The following is an 18,863-nucleotide window of genomic DNA, read 5'->3' as shown; positions in this document are numbered from 1 at the left end:
CCACCCTCGATTGTGGGTCACTTTATTCTAGGTTCTCAATTTAACCAGATCACTAAACAAAAATATTTGAGAGTTCAAAGCCCTTTTCTGGCACCATATCATGACTAGTCTATCGGGATCTAAGTACTTTGTCTGAGAAAGGTTCCCAGACAAGAGAACGGGATTTCCACAATGAACAGGAGTGTTTGGTCTAGCGAAATTGTCTGAATGAAATGCAATAACATTCTTTGGCACCTTTTTGGCTGTTGCAAGTACTTTGTCTTCTTTCAAAATAAACAGGAGTTTAGTCAAGTAAAAAATGCCAATTAGGCATTCATGACATACTTCAAATTTCTGGAAAAACTTTGAACAATACGAAAGGGCCCCAGACAAGAAAATGAAATTTACACAATACACAAGAGCTCGGTCAAGCGAAATTGCTGACTGTCTCTGAATCAGCCCATAACAAAAGTTTGGTTGAGCAAAAAATGCCGAGTAGACAATCAATACATATTTCAAATTTCTGCAAAATTCTCAACAATACGAAAGGGCCTCAGACAAAAAATGAGATTTACACAATACACAAGAGCCTGGTCATGCAAAATTGCTGACTGTCACCGAATCAGCCCAAGACAAGAGTTTGGTTGAGCAAAAAATGCTGAGTAGACAATCAACGCATATTTTAAATTTCTGCAAAACTCTCAACAATACGACAACTACTTGAAAAAGTTGACAAGAAAACACTCGTGTTGGAAACGAAAATATTCTCTTCAACAACAGGAAACACTTGAAACACCACAAAAAATAAGTACCTTTTGTTTTGTATGATGTAAATGATTCGTTAAAAAACTTTACCTAAAATTTCAAGATTCCCTATAAATATTTACTGTTAGTGAGAGTCCCGTAGGAAAAAGGTGCTGATGTATGAGCGGGCTTTTAAGGGTTGATTTTCGACTTCCCACTTTTCTCTAAGCTGGTTACTAAAACAATAAAAAGTAAAAATCCGGGGGGGAGGGGGTGTTAGGTTTGCGAGATGACGAGTATGTCCGAGCCAAAGTTTGAAAATCGACTCTGAGAGAGACTGAATTTCGAAACTTTTGTCCATTTTTTGACGTTTTTGCCTACCTTACTTACAGAGCCAAAATTTTTAAATTTTAGTCAAAGTCCTTTGAGGGAGCTGATTTTTGATTTTTGGAATTAATTTTGGAACCCTTACAGAGACTCAATTGCTTATTAATAGTTTTTGTACCCCTTTGAGGGACTTTCGAGGGTGTGAAAAAGGCCATATGGCTCGCACATACCCGGCACCCATTTTGCCTAAGTACCTCCCCCCCCCCCGGGATTCACCATATATATTGACCGGGTCAAGATGACTCAAGAGTCACCTATTTGTCTCACTAAGGGCCACTTTTTATATGTATTGGCTCTGAGGTCTGGTTATGCCAGTCATCTTTCAAGGCTTTCCAGCTCTATATACTCCCATACCCAGGGAAGAATATTTGGAAAATAATGTGCGTAGTTATGCACCACCTATTAAGGGTACCTATTTGAATCTTCGAAGCCTTGCAGGGGCTGTCTATCGTTTGAGTATGCTTTGTCACATAACCGGCGGGTCCTCACCCCGCTTTGAAAATTTGGCCAACATTTCTTACTCGATAGGAAAAATACCCTACAATTTCAACCCACCCTACTGGAAAATTGACTTTGTTTTCATCCCCATTTAAAATTAAGTGGAAAACACTCCAAAACCTGGATTTTTCAACCTTGGAACAATAGAATTTCTATCCCTAATGGGATTTAGATATAAATTCTTATTAGAAGTCCCACCAGGGCTGTGAGACAAGGGTGTGCTTAATATGTTTAATATGAAATGAGTTTTCTTACTCATACTCACTGCATACCATCACAAAAACCATTGGCAGTAGATTAAAAAAAAATAGCCCAACACACAAGAACTAAATAAGTGTTTTTAAAATACATTCTACGTACAAAACTCTCGTAAGACATTTCATTACATGATAACGATCTGACTAAAGCAAACGTGTTTTCTTGTCTTCAACCACAGAAAAGACTGACAAATATGCGACAAAAAGAAAACGCGTCTGTTTCAGTATATTTGCGTCAACGGCTGAAAAAATACACGATAAGAAAAAGAGAATCTTTGGAGTAAAAGAAAAGATCCAGAGCTCCAGATCTCCCTGACCGGACATCAACGAGTTTATGCATCCAGGATAAATCGGGGAGACAGTATAAGGCAAAGTTGAAATGTCACCAAAATCGCCGTCCATTTTGCTCGGCGACGGTAAAAACACCAAAATACCGTCGTCTGTTTAGGTGAGCTGTACATCAACTACCGTCGTTTTTTAGTTTTTTAAGTTTCCCATTTGCGCACTAAGATTCTTTTGCCACTTTACTAGCGTAAAAAGACCAGGACTTCGGGAAGTTGAAAAAAAGAGCTTCGGAAAGTTAGGCAGTTTCGTGAGTAAATACAACATTTTCGGTACCTTTAGAAACAAACCCTTCCCAATCTGATGCCAGTTATCCCGGGAAAAGTAGCGGAAAGACTCCAAAAAAGTGACAATAATTTTAGTGCGAAGATGGAAAACTTATACAAAACGATGGTATCGACTTTTCTTTGCGTTGACTTCACTTACCGTCACCCTCGATATCCTTTGGTGCATAAACTTGCTATTGTTTACTAAAAAAGAACAACTTTAAACTTCCATTTCGGAAGTGTCCCCCCACCCTACCACCAAACTACTAGTGATAACCTCACATAAATGGAATGATTGTGATCTTAAGACATCTCTGAAATTCTTTACAATCAGACTCCTATAAGTATTCTCTTTCAAAAAAGATCTCGTGACCAACCCAAAAATAAGATTATCTCAAATCGGTGTGTGATTATCTCCAAACTCCAAACAAATGTTGGCAAAGATTGGTGCGTAGACACAATACAAAAAAGCAAAAAGTGATGCAATTTCAGGGAGAAAATCAGATAAATAAATACCTTGGAGATTTTTAAATACAGTGGGCTGGTAGAGATATTAAATCATAGAAAATCCTTCCAAGCACCTCCCCTTTAGATGATTCAAAGTAAACTCTGATTAAAAATCACATTAATTTTCATTACGTAATGTTTCAAATAGAATCAATAATTATGAAGATTAAAAATTCCCAACGTTCGAGGTGAAGAGAAAAGTCATCAGTCGCAAAATGACAAAGCAGTTAGTGCGGGATGTACGAGATTTCGATAATACGGAAATCGACCGTGTTTTCTCTGGAGTTTCGGTCATCTTAAAATAGTTACAGGATTTCGGAATCCTAAAACGGGAAAATTTCGCCAATGAGGGATCTTGAGAAAAATGGCTTAAAAGCAAAAGTAAAATCGGAATTGAAACTTTATTTTTATCCTGAATTTCAGAAATATTACGACAAAATTCTTCGAGATCTTGGAAATCAGAACGCTCGGAACCCATTGACTGTCAAGCGACTTAACTTAAACTTTAAACTTTAACTTTTAAGCTTTAAACTCAATACTCGAACCCCCTATCTAGTGTTTCAATGTGACAATCAATACTATAGTATGAGAAAAAATACTATACTTTTTAAATCTGTTCAAATACCAAATACCAACCCAAGGAAGATTCATTCACTAAATTCCAATGATTATAAAACTAAAAATTGAAAAACCTTACATCCTTAAAACATTGAAAGACGTGACGTCACCATGACACGCTACCATTATGCAGTGGATTCTTATTGGCTAAAAAGTGGAAATCTATCTCTTGTGTTCCATTAAATATGATGTCATCTATAGCACGTTTTTTATGGGAACAAAATATATAAGAATATAAAGCTTCGAAACAAAACAATCTAAGAACATTCTAAGAACATTGTAAGAACATTTTAAGGATTTACTGATTCTAAAATACAATGTAATTTTTAGGAAATTAGATCAAAATACTCATAAAATGCTGAAATAAGAACACTTTAAGAACATTAACCTTAAATGTTAAGAACACCCGAAGAATAAAAAACATTTTGATATTTTGAACACGAACTTGAATCTTTGTGAGTAATCCAACTCGGCTTTCGAGATCCTTAGCTGGGGAATTTCAGAGCAGATCTTTGATTAAATGGATAAACTTGTTTGCTATCAGAAATCAATAATCATTAATTGGGGCCCTAATTATCAAGGCTGTTTCTTACAACGAGCAATACACGTAACATACGTTTTTTATAAGAACAAACTATGAGACCTGTAGGCTTCGATGGTCAAAATAATAAGAACAAGTTAAGAACATTTTAAGGCTTTGAGGACTCTAAAACACCACACAGTTTCATAGAAAAATGGACAAAAATACTCTCAAAATGGTGAAAATAAGAACATGTTAAAGAATATTTTTTGGCTTAAAACTCAATAAGTTAAGAACATCCTAAGATTTTGTTAAGATCATTTTTAGGCTCAAGACTCAAAACACTCAAAAGAATTAAGAACATTCTAAGACTACTTGTTCTTATTAAAAAAACTTGTAAGAGAATATAACGAACATCGTCTTTAGCACTTCATAACTCTTGTAATGGAGAAAGTGTTTCTCACTTAACCTCCATCATCAAATCAAATGGTCATCATACTAAAACAATTTCAAGAGCTTTCTTGTCATCTAAAGCTATTCACTCTTAAAGAGTCTAAAAATAAGTTTCTCCTTTCTTAAAATGTTCGTGTGCGTGTGTCACCGATTTTCTCGACTTGTATCAAATTCTAAAACAGTGCTTTAATTTGGGAATTGAGCACATATTAATGTTTTCCACGGAAACACCCCGGTTTTTGCCAATTAAATGCCAACAGACTTAAAATAAAATTTCTTGCTAGAGCCGTTTATAATAATCCATGTAATCCAAATTCCTGGAGGGAGGCTAAGCCCATAGATTTATAAAGCCCGAAGAGCTAGATGTCGTGCTTTAAACTCTTCCAAGCAAAAAGAGTGAATATCGCAAAAAATATAGCTGCTATTGTTTTCGAAAACCCACGAAGCTTCTTATTGGTCAAGCGCTGAAATTCCATCATGATGTCACGTGTAGGATTTCTTACCTAGCCTCGGCTAACTTTTCAGCCGAAGCACTCTATCTAGCCCTTCGGGCTTTATAAATGTATGGCTAAGCGCTCCCGGTTGCTACGGCACTGCTGGCGAATAAAATAATATTGAATTGTAATCACAGCTTCCATCTTCTTCGTACAGTGAAATACTTATCAAACTAAACAACGGTGCGTAAGCAAGCAAGGTACTAAAAGTAGAAATTGCCAAGTTCTTGCCAACAGACTCCACTAAACACCAACAAACTTACATTTTACACACATAAAAATAAATGAAAAAGATTTTTTTTTAACGACAATTGACATGTTTATTATCTCATCATTACATCTACTCATCTTATACAAATTATTTTCTCCATATCGTTAACTGATCTACACCATTATTCTCATTCACAGCATTCTCAGAGATCGTTATCGCGGCTACTAAACGTCAAGATTTCTTTAAAAAGCCTTACTGATCTTTCAATCTTACGCTCAAAATCTCGAACTTCTCTTGTATTCTATACATAATATCAGTCCTAGACTATGCTATAGTCTAAGACGAATCACTATCTAAGAAAAAAGCCCAAAGCCGAAGAAAATTCGCAAACGGGTTTTTTTTTGCTGAAAAGAGTTTACAATCGGTAGAGTTGCCAGTCTTCGCAACTCTCCCGCCGATTTTTTTTCGTATACCGCCATAACGCCACACCACCATTTTTCCCGCCTTTACTATCACTGTAACGGACGATAACATCGTCTAAATCTGTCCTTGAAGCGTCTTTTGAAGATCAAAACCTGATACACGTTTGTTATAAGAACCAACTATATAAGAACATAAGGCTTCGATTGCCAACATTTTAAGAACAAGTAAAAACATTTTAAGGCTCTACGAACTCTAAAACAACCAATTTAGAGAAAATGGGCAAAAATACACAAAAAATGGTGAAAATAAGAACATTTTAAGAACATTTTAGGCTTAAAAATCCAAAAGTTGAGAAAATTCAAAGGATTTAAAAATTCTGTATGTTCTTATAAAAAATGATACTTGACATACTATACCGTGAGGCATAATTTCTTTCAAATCTTATCAAAAGCTGAATATAAATGTACGAAGAAACAAAGAAATCCAAGAGTAGCAAAAAAGTCTAATCAGATCTAAAATAGAAAATCAGAATAACCGAAAAAGTCATTTTATTAAGCCCTACAACTGTTTCGCCGCTCAAACACCGTAACTCTTCAAAAGTGAAAACCTCAATGCAGCTCTTGAAAGGCTAGACCCAAAACTCCTGGATGGGAAATGCGAAACCACTTATTAACTACAATATCCAAAACACTTGACCCGCCCTGTTTTTCACACAAACGCCAGATTGAAGTAAAACAGTATCGGTAGATTTAGAAAAATATGCCGCTTAAAGACAAAGAAAAAGCTAGATTCAATCCGTTATTCTAAATGCGGCACAAAGCTTAAAGCTTCACTTTTTCTTGCTTGAAAAAGGTTAAAGATTCCTCTCTAGTCCCGACGGGGCTTTAAACTCAAATGACCCTGAACACTCCAAACCACGTCTCCGTACAAAAGAAAGCCAAATGAATAACACCACTGAAAATGCTCGGTAAAAATTCCCACATCGAGTTACACATTCACCAAGATTAACTGAATCATTAACAATAATAGTAAGTCATTATTAGCTGAGACAAGAGGCGAGTAATCATAACTTGATGCTTAAGTACTAATTAACAAAGGTATGCCTCTTTTTTTCTTATTACTGATTGGTTAAAGGTAGTGTTTTGTGGTTTTGTAGCTCATTAAGCAGATGGTGTACATAATTAACAATTTTCTATTGTTATAATTGAGGCGTGAGCTTTCCCGATGATTCTTAGTGAAAAAGTCTCTGCGGAAAAACCAGTCTCGTTCCCAGAGCCACACTTACGCCATTTTTGATTTTACTGATGTTACTGATGAACTACAACTTTTCGCGAACGCTGTCAGAATCATAAAAACGCGAGCTAAGGGAATAGGTTCAAGTTTGTGAAAAAACGGGTTTCTTGGTGCATGAGCAAAAAGGATAGTCTAAATCGTAGATATAAAATATCGATAAAAGATGCAGAAAGAATATTTTAAGGAGCACGAATCTGATAGTAAATGCTAACAGCCTACAAAAAGAAGTGCTTCGCCTGCGTACTTAGGATGCGCGCATGCATGAAATAGAATAATGTATAAAAACACACTAGTGGTGGGGCGTTGGAAACATAAGTGCACATGTCTAAAACTAGAGCAGATAAAAGCAAACATCGATCAATTTTGATATTATGTAGATTGATCAAGGCCGATAGAGACGTTTTCAAATACAGCGTTTATTAGTTTATACACCTTAGAATTGACAGTTTTTGGCTAAAAAGAGAAACGCTTCGCTCGCGTAATTTTTACATAAACATCCCTCAATTTCAATGGTTGAAGACACCAAATCCATCAAATCCGGGCTCAAATTGAAAAAGTGGAAATTTGATAAAACAGAAGGAAAATCATAAATATATTATTGAAGCTCGTAGAAATTCACACTGTATAAACTAAAATTTCAAATTTTTTTTCTTTCTTCCAACAGACCAAGATTGTCACACTCATATTGCAGTCATGTTGGTTTTTCGTTTTATGCTGAGCTTTATTACCAATCAGCGATTAAATAGATGTGTTAAATCAATAAAAAAACACTTAAGAATGACCTTAAGATCCTAACGTCATTTCAACGTCTTTATAACATCCATGAACTAAATGTTTTTTAAAGGCACAATTTTGCCTTTTATGTTTACTTATAAGGAATAGGGCCAGCACTTTTATTTAATTCTCGAAATATCTTTCCAACCATTATGGTACCTGATAGTACACTGTTGAACTAATATCGTAAAAGTGGATTTCTGGATATTTTAATTATGTAATTTTGTTGTTTTATGATTTAGAGAAAACGGAAAACACTCTCTAATTTGCTTATAAGAAACAATTTCTTAGACATAAATTTAGCCATGGTAGACTTTTTTGTAACATTTTTCTTCACCCACGACAGAAATTTGAAAATGACAATACAAAAAATGTGAGATGCTGACAGTTGTGTTTTTCTCATAGCCTACTTATGATAAAGATTAGAAACTCTAAGCTTAATAGACATGTCAACTTGTCACACACGAGATGAAAATGTCTTAAATACACCAATTTTATATCTTTATTTTTTAATAAAACCCTTCAATATTTTAATATTGAGACCTCCCTTTTTATGATGTAATACAATGACTAAGTTACCCTTATTCTCCTAGACTTCTTCTGAAAACACCCCTGTATCGCATGCCTTGTCCGGGGCAGTTGCCCGGGATACTATTTTCAACTTAGCGCGTGTCAATGAATAAATATTTTGTACCCACGCATGAAAAAGTGGAGAAAAATTGATTGATAATTCACCCAGCTGGCACACAACGTTGTACCAACGTCCATCTAACGTTCACAACGTCTATATATATAACGTTAGACGAACGTCTATATAACGTTAGACGAACGCTGAGACAACGTTGTGTGCCAGCTGGGCAGTTTTCGAAGTACACATCGATAATTCAGGGAAAATAAATTGATCTTACGCGCCTAATAAGAGAGATCTTGACTCATCATCATGAACCTGAAACTAGTTAGCTTCTGTGTAAATTTGAAATTCAGTGCTAAACGTCATTATCTAAGCCAGTAGCGTAACCAAGAGGGGCGCAAAATTTGTGTAGGAGAGCAGATTTTTATGACAATGTAATTATTTATTCACGGTATTAAAAGATAACTATAATGACATAAAAATCTGCTCTCCTACACAAATTTTGCGCCCCTCTTGGCTACGCTACTGTAAGCCGATTAATTTTGATGCACCTTTTTCGAAAATATTTCTACCAGTCTAAGGTACGCGAAGAAAACTAATTGCTTTCATTTTCAGCCACGCGTTAACGAGTAAAATTAATTACAACCTAATTATAGCCAAAAATATGGTACGCGTTAAGTTACAGGAAGCGCTAAATTAGAAAAATTACGGTAAATTCGAATTTAATAGGCCTTTTCATAAATTATTTCAAGTGCAACGACTGCCTCGTTTTGAAACCATCAATAATCAAGCAATATTTTCGAAACGAAGTAAGCGTTGCTTGTGACCTAATTTCATGAACGGGTCTAGACCAAGCATATTTCGGGTTCTTTGAATTGTTTTTCAAAACTTTTCCTAAAAGAATCTCAAAATAAAATAAACTTGGCAGACCCTTACCCCTCTTTTTTCATCTTTCTTGCTTGCTACAAACATTTTTACTTGCAAAGCATACAAAAATCCAAAAACTGGCTTGGAGACGCTCAGATCGAGAGATTGACAAGGCTAAAAAACGCTTGAAGGATGCTTATAGCCTTGGCAAAATGTTAAGAGAGTTCTGAAAATCTGTAAAATTACAGTCAAAAACAGGCAAAATCGGAAAATGTAAGCTAATGTAATACTTAGTATTTGCTTGAATTTTTGTCATACACGTTTTTTTATAAGAACATTCGGATGTTCTTAGCGTTTTGAGATTTAAGCCTAAAAATGTTCTTAGCATTTTCACCATTTTGTTGGTACTTTTATCCATTTTCCTAAGAAATCGGGTGTTTTGGAGTCCCCAAAGCCATTAAATGTTCTTAACTTGTTCTTAACATTTTGGCCATCGAAGCCTTATGTTCTTATATAGTTTGTTCTTATAAAAACGTGTATCCGAGCCTAGATATGCTTATAAAAAAACAGATATTTAGAAGGATTGTACATATTGACTGAATAGTCATTTAATTAAACATTTATTAAATTGTCATGGCATGATGATAGGTATCAATCACTATTTGACCATCTTTCAAAATAATTGGCTGAATTTCTGTCACGAATTATTGCTTTCAAAAGGCATTCACTTTAGTGGGTGGAGCGTTGATAAGGGCGTGACTTTGATCACGTGATTGAGTTGGTTAAACAGCTCTAAAATGTTAAAATGCATCGCGGTAAACCCAGAGGGTCGGCTAATTCTTAGCTGAACGCACACAATCAACTCTCTCTAACTCGAACCTCTATAATTCGAATCTTTTTCTGTAATTCGAACCAAAACATTGATCCCTTAAGCTTGAGAATAGTATAAAACACTTTCTGTAATTCGAAGATAAGAAGTTGTCCCTTGAAGATCGAAATAGAGAGAGGTAACGCATTTTGAGCATTCCTGTAAATTGAAAAGAAAATAACATGTGCCAGGTGCACGAATCGACGAATCCTATGAAATAGGCCTTCAATATTTGTCCCATCATACTATAAATACTTTTCAAAATCCTAGAACGGAGCATAAAGGCTTGGGGACACGAGATGTTGTTTTCACGTTGGTACAATGCAACATGCTCCATCCCATCAACCTGAAACGCTTTCTCGTGTCTCCACCCCATTTTTCTTTCTATTAATAAAAGTGAAATCTCACTTTTGGCCCTGGGACAAAATCAGCGTGTCTTTTGGGTATTTCCCTCACTTTTCGCTCCATGAAACAAAAAAAGAAACCATGGGACGCGCACTTTTTCCTTGTGTTGGTGGGATAGAGCATGTTGCATTGCACCAACGCGAAAAAAACTTCTCGTGTCCCAAAGCCTTAACTATACTATGTGTTAGATAGACAGTAAAATTGGTGCTTTTTATAACACCATTAATATTAGTTTTAATGTTTAATGTAAGAATGTAACTATGTGTTTTCCTACCCCTTAGTTTATCCGTTAATTCTAGTCGTTTAGCATGAGACGGACAAAAAATCTTACATTAGCGTTCGTGTCATAAATATGAAGGGCGTAAGTCTGAGAAAATATGTTTCCTTCTTTATGTCTTGTCACACGTTTATTTTATAAGAATTAATAATATAAGAACATAAGGCTACAATGGCTGAATTTAATAAGAACATGTTTGGAACATTGTTAGCCCATTGCTAGGCTAAACAGACTCTAAAACTGCACCCAACCTCTTTATGCAATCGCATAAAAATAAGAACATTTTGAGAACATTTTAAGAGCATTTTTAAAACTGAAAAAGTTAACACATCAGAAGACTTCAACTTTTTTGATCTTTCTTATAAAAAGTAAAAGCGAATACTTCTTCTTGTGGCTATCATTTCAAATGATTAAAATGTTACGATAAGTAGCCACTTATATATGTTAAATCATGGGACACGAGAGACTGTTAAGCCCTCCCCTTATGCCACACTATCTCGCGTGATTTAACGCCCTCGCAAGGTTCTTGAAATATCTCGGCTATCTCAAGACAATTCAAATATTTTGACACGTTTTAAGGGTTTTGTTATGTTTGAACTCAGAATGTTCAATTTCCAAACTTATATCCAAAAGCTTATCTTGGGGAACCTTCCCGGAGGAGGGACTTAGGCAAATGGAGGGTACGGATATGTGCCACCCTTAGAGATGCCTTTTTTGACATTCAATGTCCCTCTAAGGGTTGTAAAAATCAATTTTCAGTCCCTCTCCGAGGATTACAAAAAAATCAGAAACTTCGATATTTATCCCTGAAATTCTGAGGATTAAAGGTAAGGTTCCAAAAATTCACAAAACTGAAAAGGCAACCCTCGTCATTTCGCTAACCTTTGTCAATGTGGCTTTGGGATTTTTTCTTAGATAGTGATTCGTCTTAGACTATAACATAGTCTAGGTTAAAAGATGAGGAAGAGGTTATTGAGTACGGGTACATGTTTAGATATCGTTTGATACGTGCAGGTTTCTCAATGGTAGCCTTATTTGGGGCTTACTTGCTCCATTATTAATGGCTAAGTTTATCATACAGGCACAAATTTTACAAAATTTAAGACTTTTGGAAGTTTTTAAATATCATTCTTTAAGTCACTAGTTTCAAAGATATTTGAACATCAAGTGGCAAAAGTTTAACGCTAAGGGCGTGTTTCATCTTGGAATCGACTAAACATTTCCAATCTTGTACCCATAGCCACAATTCTTTATTTAACTGATGGACGTGGTATATAGCACTATCCAACCTCGTCCCTGTGTTTCCCAGGCTTTATTTACGTTACGTTACGTTAAGGCCGGCCTCCACTTGCGCGCGCTGCGATCGCACTTTTTCGAGCGTGCGCTACATTTTTATGATGTAATCTTTTTTCCAAGCAAAAAGAATTGAAGCCAAAAAAAATGCGATCGCAGCGCGCGCAACTTTGGCTTCAATCATTTTTGCTTGGAGAAAAGGTTACGTCATAAAAACGCAGCGCGCGCTTGGAAAAAAAGTTGAATGTATTTCAACTTTTTTTTCAAGCGTGCGATCGTTACGTCATATCACACCAATGGAGTTGCTTCATTTTTCTTTGACCAGTAGCGTGGAAGCTTTGCTCGAAGAAGAGCGATCGCAGCGCGCACAAGTGGAGACCGGCCTTTACTTACACGTTCGAAAAACAAACAATGCGCTAGCGCTATCAGTAAGCATCAAAAAAGCTGATAATACGTAGGGAACATAGATTTTTAAAGCCCGAAGGGCTAGATGTCGGGCTTTAAGCCATCACAGGCAAAAAAAAGTGAATATCGGAAAAAATATTGTTGCTATTGTTTTCGAAAACCTGCAAAGTTTCTGATTGGTCAAGCGCTGAAATTATATTGTAATGTCACGTGACTTAGGTAGGATTTCCTACCTAGACACGGCACACTTTTCAGCAAAAGCTTTACATCTAGCACTTCCGGCTTTATAAATCTATGGTAGGGAACGAGGTTGAGCGCTATCAATATCATTAAAAAGCAATCTTGGGGGCTGGATATGAGTTTGTAAACATGATTATTAAAATAAAGAATTTCAACCCAGGATAAAATCCTCACATAGCAAATAAAACAACCAATAACCCTTCACAGGGACAAGCAATAACACTTCAACAGGCGTCAGTTCAGACAACGTCGTTTCGACGTTCATCTAATGTTCACAACGTCCATATAACGTTAAATGAACATTGTAACAACGTTGTGTGCCAGCTGGGAAAAAAATCAACCCCAGACAAGATGAAAAATACCTTTTGAGAGAAAAAAACCCAACATTTTTGTAAGGTGAGTATGATGTTAGTGATCTGTCACCGAAAGAGGAGGGCCTGATAAACCATCGAGAATAAAATGTCATTTTTTCTCCTCCTTGACACATTGACAAACCAAAGTCACCCGATGATAGCTTTGATTACATTATATTAAAAGTGGTCTATTTACTAAGAAACTGCTCCAATTAGGCCTTTTCATAAATTATTTTGAGTGCAACGACTGCCTCGTTTTGAAACCGTTACCAAGGTGATTATATCCCTTGAGACTTCAAGTATTACTTTTATCAATAGAGTCGACTTCTTATGAACTCCTGTGGGAATCAATTACCATAGCAATATTTTGAAAACGAGGTAAGTGTTGTTCGTGACGTAATTTATGAAAAGGTCTATTTCTAAACTTTCCGTCTAACGGAACAAAATATAATCTACAGTGTGTCCAAAAAAAGCGAAATCAATAAATACATTCACCTTACTAAGTTTAAGAAATTGTGGAGATATCCAAGGAAAAGAGTAGCCACGCTCTCCCCTAATTTCAGGTAGACAGTTATAGAAGATGGAGCCTCTGAGTGACCCTCGACTTCCGGTCACACACTTACTCACTTACTTGAAATAAGCATAACATGTTGCCTAATCAAAAATTAAAAACCAAAATTTATACGGTTGAGTCTCCATAACTCGAACACGCGCGGGGAGCACAAATTTGTTCGATTTAAGGAAATTTCGGGTTATGGAGTATGTGCTGGAAGCAGTTTTTAAGATTTTTAAGAGTTTTAACTTAACTGAGACTTAAAACAAGAAATCAGGAATTTCAAAAGAATTTTCGGTGGTGGAATTTTTGTGCTTGTTCAGACGGTTTGACGGAATTTAAGGAAAGAATTGTCGGTTTGGCGGAATTGAGTACGCCCTGGAACCCCCTTAAAAGACCTAGGAGCTTAGGATCCAAAGACTTCTGAATGGTCCGACTAGGCTGAGAATATCCTGGAAGTAATTATACATCTTCCAAATCGAAATATCCGATTAGATAAAATAGAAAGCCTGGAAAATTTCAATCTCACTAAAACTTTAAAATCAGCAAAACGCTAAAATACCCAGAAATGCCTAGAAACTCGGAACGCAGCATTTACACTATCAAGCCAAACACGGTGACTCAAGTTCGTTTGTCAGGCCTTCTGAACCCTATTTCAGGCCTTAGAGCACCGCTTAATAGCTGGACCATGATTGTAGAGAACTTGTTCGAGTTAAGGAGACATTCGAGTTATAGTGGTTCGAATTATGGAACTCCACTGTACTTCGAAAATGAAAACTTTGTTTCGAACACACTATATTCTTTATTTATCATCCCAGAATATTCCATTTTCACGTTGAAAATTATGAACAAGTTCTACAATTTTTTGAACCAACCAAAGTTTCTTAGCAAAATATAAATCTGAAAAGTCTTCTCTTAGTTCATTCAGGAATTTTTAATCGCATTTCAAAGGGTTTAGAAAGGATTAAAGCAGGATTAGGGATGGGAAAATTTATAGCCTTCCCTAAATTTTAATCTCCTGGCTCTGGTTGTTGATTTTGAGATAAAGAGTTTTGCGAGAGAATAATTCTTGCGAGAGTCCAAAGCTCCAAAGCAAACTCTTGAAGTATCAAACGATGAAAATTTATAGTGCCCTTAGCGGGAAAAATCTTATGAATGGCGTATGGGGTAGACTAGCAAACTAGTCTGTAAATTAATCATGTCAGAGGGCGGGAACATAAAGGCGGCGGGCGTTTGCTAGAATAGGAGCTGCGTAAGAGAGCGAGCAAAAGTTGGTGAGAGGCTGCTGATTAACTAGCTTTCAGCCCTCGCCGCCGACAAAATTTCTTCCTACGCTTACCTAACTCCTACGCTCACTTTTCCCGCGTGATACCGTTCCAGCCCGACTGGCGTGCCAGTCTACGTATGGGGCTGCTCCGGGTCGCCCATTTTTCCAGGCTCTGAAAATGTATGTACCAAAGTTTCATATAATACAGAGCTTCGCTACATTTGACTTTTTCAAGGTACATTAAAAAAAATCATATTTTGGGTCAGGGTCCAAATTTTGTCTGTCATGGCCTATTTTTGCAACCCCTCACCGGCACATTTCAGTTGGTCGTCAAAGTCCAGTAAATTCCACACCTTGTACCGAATGACATACCTTTTATATATCTAGAAACAGTGACGTAGCCACCGAGGGGTCTCTCCCAAAGTTTTTGCAGATTATTGTGCTGCAAAACCAGAAAAATACACTCCTAACTGTAGAATGTTTTGCTAGTACTATTGAGTTCAAAAAGTTCTTTATTGAAAATACACCTAATATTTCACATCATTTCAGATTTCCTATTGTTAGAATTGACGTTTAGACAATCTAGGGAGGTACCCCTAAAACCAATTTTGTGACTACGGCACTGAGAAATTATTTTAGTTCGAAAGATTCGGAGACTTTCCTCATATTTCTTTTGGAAAAATCTATAAGTCACGACATCACAAACCGTCTTACCCCCTTTTGGAGCCTTCAAATGGTTACATCATGTCTAAATTTAAAGATGGCGGAAGAAAGACAACGGAAAGGCGGGCAAAGGCGGAGTTAAAGAGCTAAAACCTTTAAAACCGGCGACCTTATTAACATTGCTTGGAAAAAAATAGGGCCAACCTTAAAGCCTTAATCATGATTTTTATAACTGATATTCAACAATTTTTCAATCCAAAGGCCATTCACTTTAAGTATAACCTGAGGCTTTGATTGCCATAACAAAACACTAAAAACAAGTTATAAGGCTTCGCGGGCTCGAAGGAATACACCCAATTTCTTAGAAAAATGGATAAAAATATTCACGACGTGTTGAAAATAAGAACATTGTTGAAAACATTTTTAAGGCTTAAAACTCAAACAGTTAAGAACATCTGAAGGCTTCAAAAATTTTGTATGTTCTTATAAAAAAACGTGTAGCTTTGTTTTGCTTGCCATTCTTCAGTCTATGCTTCAAATCTAATAAATTATATACTGTTGAAAAGATTATTCAGAATACTAAAATCTCCAATAAGAAAAATGATCGAAAAGTTTTTTAAAATGAAATGAAAAATGAAGACGAAAGACAAGAACTTTTTATCATTTGTTCTGTGACTTCATTTTAGTACCCTGTAGTTGGTGGGTCGACTAAAATTCGGACAAACTGGGGAGGCAATTTTAGAAAATTTTGATTTTGGCCTCCCTATACAAAGTAAATATCTTTTTAAAAATTACGCAGGCGAAGCTCTTTTTGGCTAAAAACTCCATGTCTAAGGTGTAAAAGAGCAAAGGGGCGCCGTATTGTATTTCGCCCCTCCCCACCCCAAAAAGAAATTGGCCCTACCACCACGCTACTGATACACACGTACCTTAAAGACTTTAAAATTAAGGTAATTTGGGCTTTAAACCCAACTTTTACTACTTTAACCTTTAATTTCATTAACCCTTAATTTCATAAAGAATTAAGCAATTTCGGGCTCAGCATTGTCGTTTTTTCCTCGACGATTTTGAGCCTCGTTGTGAGACGTCTGATTCCACCAGTCCGTCAACTTTATATTTTCCTTAAATTCCGTCAGACCGTCTAAACTAGAACACAAATTCCGCCACACAAAAATTTTGTTATTACAAAATTTCGTCATAAAATCCGGAAGTTTTGAATATTCTTTCCCGACTCATAAATTCAGACCACCATTTTGCTAAATTTCGTTTCTCCAGGCTTAAAGGGACCAATTTTCCAACCAAAGTGATGAACAAAGATAAGAAAAAGAAGTGCACTCTAATGGTGTAAATTTTGGAAAATCTAACAAGAAAATGCAGCGTCAATTTTTCGCTCAAATTTACTCAAAATTTGGCTAAATTTTCTCTGTACTGTAAAGGTCTGATTTCAAAGGTCCTTTTTATATCGAGTGCCCTCCCCCACGACATCATATATTTGGAAAATAATGTAGGGGCCCGTTGAGACCATTTTAAGTTCAAGGACTAAGACTATCAGACCTGTACCTCCGCACTGACCTACGGCCGACGGGCCCCTGTCAGATATGAATGTTTGGTAAATTAGGGACCCTGTCAGAAGAAAGAAATTTAAAAACTTTCTCATTTTCACCCTGGAAATTGTCCAAAATAACCAAAAGTCGACCCTATGTCAGATATCTTCAGGGACTAAAAAGGGATCCTGGCCAGCGGCATGCCCCCGTATCGTAAGTTGGTCTAATTCCGACACCCTTCTTTAAAGACAAGAAGAATAATATGAAATCTTGAATCACAGATTGAAAAAAGGATTATTCCACTCTGACCACTAAGCAAAGAAAAACAGTTTTAACCCTTCTATCAATTTCAGCTGATAAAAAGGGTGTCGGAATTAGCGGAGGGATGTCGACATTAGACCAAGTTACTGAAGTTACGGTACAGACTAGCCTGGATATCCAGGCTGTAAACTATTTCACAGTCTAGTTTTTGATATTTTATGTTCTGGTTTACAGCCTGGTCTCCCTAGAGCGATTTGCATTCTCTTTAAGAGAATGCAGTCCGCTTGCTTGCGCTCACTTCGCTAAAACCCTAAGGGCCAATCTACACGACGTTGAGCAATTCTAAAGCAAAAATAGGATAGTCCTCCAGTTGCTAGTGAAGATAGGGCTTTCTGTTACATGAAAACATGAAAAAGAAGAAAACAGAGGTAAGTTCATTTTCCAAGAAAACATGGTTGGTCATGATAATGCATGCAAACTTTTTTATGGACTTTGGTGTAATCTTTGGATGTTTCAAATAGTTTTAGATCTTGTAAGACTGCTTTTTATTAGTTTCTGTTTTGCCGGGGGGGGGGGTACTACCCTTGTCGACCGACGGGGGTGCTCCGCTGAGGTTCGAAAAATGGACCCTACGTGGGACTCGAAATTTGCGAAAAAAGTGACCCTGAATGGGACTGAAATTCCAAAATTTTCTACTTTTCCCCCAAATTTTCCAAAAATAGGCACCCTACGAGGGACTGATTTTTCTATTTTGGTGTTTTTGCGACCCTACCTGGGACTCGTGGAGGTTGAAAAAGATACCCTGACTAGCGGAGCATCCCCGTACCCCATTTTGCCCTAGTACCCCCCCGGGCTGTTTTGCTGCCCTGGGTTGGCTAGGAAACATGGGTTTGCACTTTCATTCTCTAGGGAGACCAAGCTCTATAATTTAAGAACTTTGTATGTTGAGGTAAATTTTTTTTTTGTTAAATTTTGAGCTTGGATATCCAGGCTAGGTACAGACCCAATTTTTTCTGTTAATTAAAGATTTCCAGACTTCGAGACTGTAACACAATTATCCGAAAGAAGACTGACACTTACCAATAATTTGTTGTTTACATCTTGTGAGGAATAAATCTTTGATCTTTGAATGTCAGGTTTTTTAACATAGATTCTTTTTCAAACTTTCAAACCAAAATATTCCATGCTCCTTGAAAATTGCAACCTTGAACAACAATTCAACAAAAAAAGATAGATATTCCTTTCAAATATTTCAAATAACAACCACAAAATTCGCTCTCATAGGATATATCTTTCTCACGAAAGAAAAGAAACAAATCAATATACATTTACACTTTTCGTTAAAAAGTCGCAAAAGATCAGACACGCCGCAATATAATAAAAATGAATGAAAATTTATAGGTCTATTATAATGTTTTGGCGTGTAAACTCATTACAAAAAAATCATGTTCGTTAGTTCTGTTATAAGAA

At 36.4% G+C, this 18,863-nt stretch overlaps 1 protein-coding gene across 1 annotated transcript in view; it reads right to left on the bottom strand.

The window, feature by feature from the left end:
• Positions 1–18,591, bottom strand: part of LOC136821681 (protein APCDD1-like) — a 30,370-nt gene extending 11,779 nt beyond the window's left edge. The window contains exon 1 of the mRNA XM_067077893.1: positions 18,474–18,591. The gene's annotated coding sequence lies outside the window, so the exon portion shown is untranslated. The remainder of the gene's footprint in view (positions 1–18,473) is intronic.
• Between the last annotated feature and the right edge of the window lie 272 nt (positions 18,592–18,863).

The sequence above is a fragment of the Clytia hemisphaerica genome, unplaced genomic scaffold (assembly GCF_902728285.1).
Source record: "Clytia hemisphaerica strain Z4C2 unplaced genomic scaffold, Clytia hemisphaerica genome assembly, whole genome shotgun sequence".
Lineage (NCBI taxonomy): Eukaryota > Metazoa > Cnidaria > Hydrozoa > Leptothecata > Clytiidae > Clytia > Clytia hemisphaerica.
This window is presented reverse-complemented; position numbering and strand designations above follow the sequence as displayed.